General features: G+C 39.5%; 1 pseudogene; it reads left to right on the forward strand.

Moving 5' to 3' along the window:
• Window positions 1-1421: 1421 nt before the first annotated feature.
• LOC101676739 lies at window positions 1422-5736 on the forward strand (annotated as a pseudogene).
• Window positions 5737-6899: the final 1163 nt, after the last annotated feature.

The raw sequence follows: 6899 nt of genomic DNA on the forward strand, positions 1-6899 counted from the left end.
CAGACAGTGCAGAATAAATGATTAGTGAATGCAAATGTTATAATAGAAACTATCTGAAATGAAGCAGAGGGAAAATATGAATAGGGCATATGTGCACTATAAAAAAAAAAATCCAAGCTGCCAATATATGTGGAATTGGAGTCCCTGAAGGAGAGGAGAAAGTGGGGGAATAAAAAAAGTATTTGAATTAATGGCTCCAATGTTGATGCAAATAATCAACTTACAGTTTCAGGAAGTTAATGAACTCTAAGTACAAGACACATGAAGAAATTGACCCTAAGTTATGCTGTGATCAAATCATGTAAGCCCATAAATAAAGAGAAAATATTAAAAGCATTTAGAGGAAAAAGCATGCTTATTATATGCTCCAGAAAAAAGATAAGGACAATGGTAGATTTCTTATTGAAAATAATATAAGCTATAATACAGTGGAGCATGAATTCTTTACTCAGTGAAAATTTCTTTCAAAAATGAAGGTGGAAATAAATACAAATTTAAAAAAATACAAATAAAAATAATGAAGGTGAAGAAAGCAGAGGGGGAGGGGCACCTGGGTGGCTCAGTGGATTAAAGCCTCTGCCTTCGGCTCAGGTCATGGTCCCAGGATCCTGGGATCGAGCCCCGAGTCGGGCTCTCTGCTCAGCAGGGAGCCTGCTTCCTCCTCTCTCTCTGCCTGCTTCTCTGCTTGCTTGTACTCTCTCTCTCTGTCAAATAAATAAAATCTTTAAAAAAAAAAAAAAAAAAGAAAGCAGAGGGGGAGGACACTTCCAGTATGGCTGAATGATGATCTTGGTAATTCCTATCCTGGAAAAGCAGCACTAAAAATGGACAAAATTATTTTTTGAAAGACAGCTACCATTTAAAGACTATGGAAATTTGTCACAGACATTAAACAATGTAAGAAGCATTTGAGAAAATGTACTGAATCTTAGCAAGAACAGTGAAAATCCATGGTGTTTTAACCTGAGGCTTCTCCCAACACAAACACCCCTCTTGACTCCATATTGAAGAAATACCACAAGGGTAGCAGGAGGGGCTAAGATTATTTGGAGCAGGGTGCAAAAAATTCCATATACGGCAATGTTGTTTTCCAGCTGAGGCCCCAGACACCATGGAGCAGAGAAAAAAAAAAATCCCCACTTTTCCCCTGTTTGAATTCCTGACCTGTGAAATCCATGAGACACAATCAATGGCTGCTTTACATCATAAGTGTAGGGTTAATTTGTCACACAGCCATACTAACTGAAGATATCTGTTACATAAAAATCTCCATAAAAGGGAAACAGAACATGGCAGTGTTTTGAAACCCAGATGTTAGGCCAAAGTTGGAAAAGCCTTAAGGTTATCAGAAGAAGCATGAAGGCCATCATAAAATGTGTCATTTAAGGCTTAAAGGAAAGTGAGGAACTTGTTATTGGAACATGGAGGAAAGGAAAATCTTGTTCTGCAAGTGGCGGTAAGTTTAAACACAATGTCACCAACATGTATCTGGAAAAGCGAAACTATATATGGTAAATTGAATGATGCAACTAAGGAGATTTGAAGCAGGGTATCAAAGAGGCCATCTAACATCTTCTTGTTGCTTATAGAAAAATGTTAGAGAAATAACTCAAAGGGAAAACTGTTAAATACAAAGAAAGGTTCAAAAACTGTAACTTACAGGCTTTCCAAGATTCTAGATTTAAAGAACGGTTTTAGAAAAAAGAGAAAATGCATAGTAAGATTATAAGATCCTTTGTAAGACTAGAGAAAAATCTAATATGGTAGCTCCAAGAATCATTTAGTTGAACAAAAGCTCCCTTAAAGATCTTTTCAAACTTGTCCCACAGATCTTCTCAATTTAACAATAGGATTTGTGAGATCTGAAGAGCATTCAGTATTCCTCAGAAGTTGTATGGGGTGCCCAAATAAACCAGGGCTAAACTCAAAGAGATTTATGAGTGTGGCTTTTGTTAATGGAGAAGATTATGTTTTGATTCATAAGAAAATCACTATATTTTTGAAAGACTTAAAATGGCTTGAACTATGAAATTAAAGAGATTTTTGTAACCTCAACTTTTTTTTTAAAAAAGATTTTATTTAGTTATTTGACAGAGAGAGAGAGCATAAGCAGGCAGAGCAGCAGGCAGAGGGAGAGGGAGAAGCAGGCTCCCCACCAAGCAGAGAGCCTGACATGGGGCTCGATCCCAGAACCCTGGGATCATGACCTGAGCCAAAGGCAGACACTTAACTGACTGTGCCACCCAGGTGACCTTGTAGCCCCAACTTTTTATGAGTAGGATGCATGGTAAAAAAAAAAAAAAAAGAAAGAAAGAAAGAAAAGAAAAGAAAGAAAAGTCAGCTATAAACACATCCCACTTTTTAATTGAGAAGGAAAGATGAATAAAATCATGGAATCAAAAGCTTTGATGAGTCATTCCCAGGCCATAGGACTGAGCCCTCACCAAGGAACTAGCAACATGCAGCGAACTGGATCACTGAATTGCTGTGGCCTTTTGACTCCAACATGTCTCGTGCTTGTCTCCCTTTGTAGAGGAGTATCTATGCTTGTCAAACATTTCATGTTGGTGTGTGTATGTGTGCATGTGGGTGTGAGTGACAGATAGCATCTCTTCAGTTCACAGGATTTTCAAATCAAGAGGAGCTATACTTGACTACATGGACATGAGGTCCGACAGCTGAGCAGCCTCACCCAACAGAGCACAAATCTCGGTGAGGTCCTGGGTCTTGAGATTGAACCTGTCACTTAATGGGATGAGAGTCTGGGGGTTTTGGAGGAGACACATGTGAATTTTGTGTGTAAGAAGAATGTGAATTTTTCAGGCCAGAGGAGAGACCGTGGTAGATGGTAGATCCATGACAGATATATGCCACATATATGTGACAATGTGAGTAACATCTCCTCCCTCTGAGAGCTGAGGTTTCTGTCCTCTCTCTGTTGATTCTGGGTAGAGAATTGTAACTTTTCTGACCAACACAGTGTAGTAGAAATAGTGTTATATAATTTCTGGGTAGGTCATAAAAAGGATATAGTTTAGATCTGTTCTTCTTTTATCTTGAGATAGTTGCCCTTGAAACCCAGACACCAAGCTCTGAGGAACTTCGGGTCACATGGAGATGCCATATGTAGGCTTACCAATGGAAAATCTAAACTAAGGTCTCAATGGACAGCCTACATAATTTTATACATTAGTGTCTTCAGATTATAATACTCAGGTTTTGGGTCTGCCAACCTGGGGCCCAGTATCATGAAGTAAAGACAAGAAATCTCTATTAAGCCAGGTGTTCATTCCTGTCCCACAGAATATGTGAGCAAACAATTTTGGGATAAATTTTTATCTAGCCTTAGTCAAATATACAGATTTTCTTGGCATGAGCAAAAAAATCGGTCACAAAAAGCACAAACTATAAAAGAAAAAAGTTAACAAATTTGACTTCTTCAAAATCATACTTTTATATCTTTAAAAAAGTGCCATTAAGAAAGTGATGAAGGCAGGGGCACCTGGGTGGCTCAGTCGGTTAAGTGTCTGCCTTCTGCTCAGTCATGATCCCAGGGTCCTGGGATTGAGCCCCATGTCTGGCTCTCTGCTCAGTGGAGAGCCTACTTCTCCCACTTCCTCTGCCTGCTGCTCTACCTGCTTGTGCTCTCTCTCTATAATAAATAAGTTTAAAAATCTTTTTAAAAACAGTGAAATGGCAAGCCACTGAATAAGAAAATACATTTGAATACATATATCTTAAGTAGAACATTTTAACCAAAATATAGAAAGAACACTTACAATTCTTTATTAAGAAGACAACTCACTAAAAAAGAAAAGACAACTCACAAATACAATGGGCAAAATAGTTGAACAATTAAAAAATTACATAGATAGTAAAATATAATAAATATATAAAGATATTTTTAAAAATATAAAAATAGTTAATATAAACATATAGTAGTAAGGACACAATCAACATCAGCTACTCCTAGGGAACATGCAAATTAAAACCACAATGAAAAATGAATATACAGCCACAGAATGATTAACATTTTAGTGCCCCCAAATTACGTATTCCGTGCACATGTTGCTGGTGGAAGTTTAAAATGCTCTACAGAGATCAGGGCCTTTGTCTTTCTCTCCCTGCAGGTGGGAGGCTGCCCAACGGACCTATTTGGTGTTAGCCTGGCATCAGGTTCCCGGCCCCTGGGGGGCTTGCTCAGGTCAATTTTTCCATAACTTTGTGGAGAGAAGGGAAGTAGAGGCGTGGCTTGGTAACATTTCTGTTACATTTCTTTCTCGGAGGAACTGGCCAAAAAAAAAAAAAAAAAAAAAAAAAGAAACTTTGGGAGTGCCTGGGTGTCTCAGTGGGTTAAGCCTCTGTCTTTGGCTCAGGTCATGGTCCCAGGGTCCTGGGATTGAGCCCCGCATCAGGCTCTCTGCTCAGCAGGGAGGCTGCATCCCCCCTCCTCTCTGCCTGCCTCTCTGCCTACTTGTGATCTCTCTCTATGTTAAATATATTTTTTAAAATCTTAAAAATAAATAAAATTCTGGATCACCGGATTAGTCTGAGTGGGGCAGTCCAGCCCAGGCATCTATCTCTCCAATTACTTGGGATATTTCCTCAAACTTCTTCCCCTGAAGCTCAGTTTTTATTTGTTAAAATGGCTCGGTCCTCAGTCTGCACGTAAAAATTCGGGTTGGCACATAATGATTCTGTTCAGGATGCCTTGCCCTGGAAGAAGGTTTGTTTGAAAGCTTATTTGAGAATGAAGCAACTGGAACCTTGAAGCCTTTGAGCCCTCATCATTAATGGGACACACTGCCAGAGGGTATGCACTTGACCACAAAAAAGGCTTTCTCTGCACAGGGTCAGACGACTTGTCGGCAAAGCTGTGGGAAGTGAGCACAGGCCAGTGCATTTATGGAATATAGATCCACAGTTGGGCAGCAGTGAAGTGTGATGAACAGGAGCTTGGGATGGGCTCCTTTGAGAACACTGTGGCCTGTTGGGAATGGAGCTCTGGAAGCCAGGACCCAGAACTTCCGGGGTTGCCAGGGGGCAGTGTTAAGCGTTGAGTACAAAGATGAACTGGGTATCTTGGTGAGTGGCTCTGAAGAGTTCACTTGGAAAATACGGACTTAATCTGCTGGGATGAGCCTGAACACATGCACCGATGCATGGAATGGGTCACCAAAGTGATTCTGCAAGAGTGTCAAGTCAGATCTCTTTTGCACAGCCCTGGAGACTACATACTCTGAAGGGTGGACAACTATGAGATCAAGATTTGGCCAGCTGGGAGAGAAATCAACTGCAAGTGCTTAAAGATGTTGTTTGTCACTGAGACTAGAAGCATCTGCCTACCTCCAAGACTTCAGTATGATGGTACATACATTGTAGTTTGGCAGTGCAGGACTTAGTCGGTTGTGATATTCTCAGGGTCAGTGGACTCCTGAGATAGCAAACATGGCCTTGCATAGCTTTGGAGATATATTTTTCCCATTGTTTGACAACTGTTCCCTGCATATCATAGACTTGCAGACAGAGAACCTGATTAGCCACTGGCCTCTGCCAGAATACAGGAAGACAAGGAGAGGCTTGAGCTTCCTGGTGGACAAAGTGTCCTGGGTCAATGGACTGTATGGGCACCATGACACGGGCTTGGGCTTTGCCACCAGTGCACTTGACCACAGGATTCATCTGATGTTGTGGAAGGAGCATAGCCCACATCACCGGCTGACCACCTTTGACTAAGTTTGGGTGTGGGGACTGTGGGTGTTCAGTGCCACCTCTATGGCAGTGGATGGCATGAACCAAAGTACTTACCTAACAGCTTCATCATGGCGCAGTGCATGCTTCTTTATCTGTGTTTGCCAAGGGACCAGGGCTTGGGGCAGGGGAGGGCTTGTTTTTTTGACATACAGCACAGCATGCTAACAGGGTACACCACTGACTTAATTTGTACTAAGCTCTTTTGGTCAGTATAGGAGGATGCATTTTGGGTTCATCTTTCTTGAATGTTAGTTTGAAGTAAATAAAGTTCTATGGTTCATTAACCTGCTTGTTGGTTGCCCATAAAACACATTCTGCTTAAAAAATAACAAAAAATAAAATAAATAAAATACTACTACCAGTTTGGATATCATTTTAGCTATTTCTTATCAAGTAAAACATATGTTTTCCTATAATCCCACAATTTCAATCCTAGGTATATCCATAAGTTTAAAGAATCTCTGTCTTCTCACAAAATACATGTGTAGTCATTTTCTGTTGGTGCTTTGATATTTGCATGTTGGAATGAGGAGTTAGAAATTTCTTGTCTGCTATTTTGCTCCTGGTATGTTTGCCATAACTATACTGTGATATAATTTCCAAGCATCTTTACTTATAATTGTCAAAAATTGGGGAAAAAATCCAAACATTTCTCACCAAATTGTGAGTGTGTAAACAAATTGAAGTGTATTTGTCCAATAGAATAGTACTAAGTGATAAAAAGAAAGAAATTATTGATACATTTAATTAAATGGTTGTATCTCAGAAATATTATGCTGTACAAAAGTAGCTATACATAAAGCATATATACAGTATGATTCACTTTATATGAAATTTTAGAAGAAGCCAATTGAATCTATAGTGACAGAAAGCATATCAGTATTCGTCTAGGGCTAGGATTGTTGGGGGAATTGACTGAAAAGATTTAAGACAAAACGTTGGAGTGATGGAAGTGTTTTCCATATTGAGTGTCATAGTGGTTATACAGACATATACATTTGTCAAAACTCATCTGAAACTATACACATAAAATGTCTATATTTTATTTCATGTAAATTGTACCCCAATAAAGTGGATATAATATCACAAATTAGGGAAATGCAAATGAAACCCATTGCCTACCAGTTAGTATGATGTATCTGTCA

The sequence above is a fragment of the Mustela putorius genome, unplaced genomic scaffold (assembly GCF_011764305.1).
Source record: "Mustela putorius furo isolate JIRA1106 unplaced genomic scaffold, ASM1176430v1.1 tig00003901_pilon_pilon_pilon, whole genome shotgun sequence".
Taxonomy (NCBI): domain Eukaryota; kingdom Metazoa; phylum Chordata; class Mammalia; order Carnivora; family Mustelidae; genus Mustela; species Mustela putorius.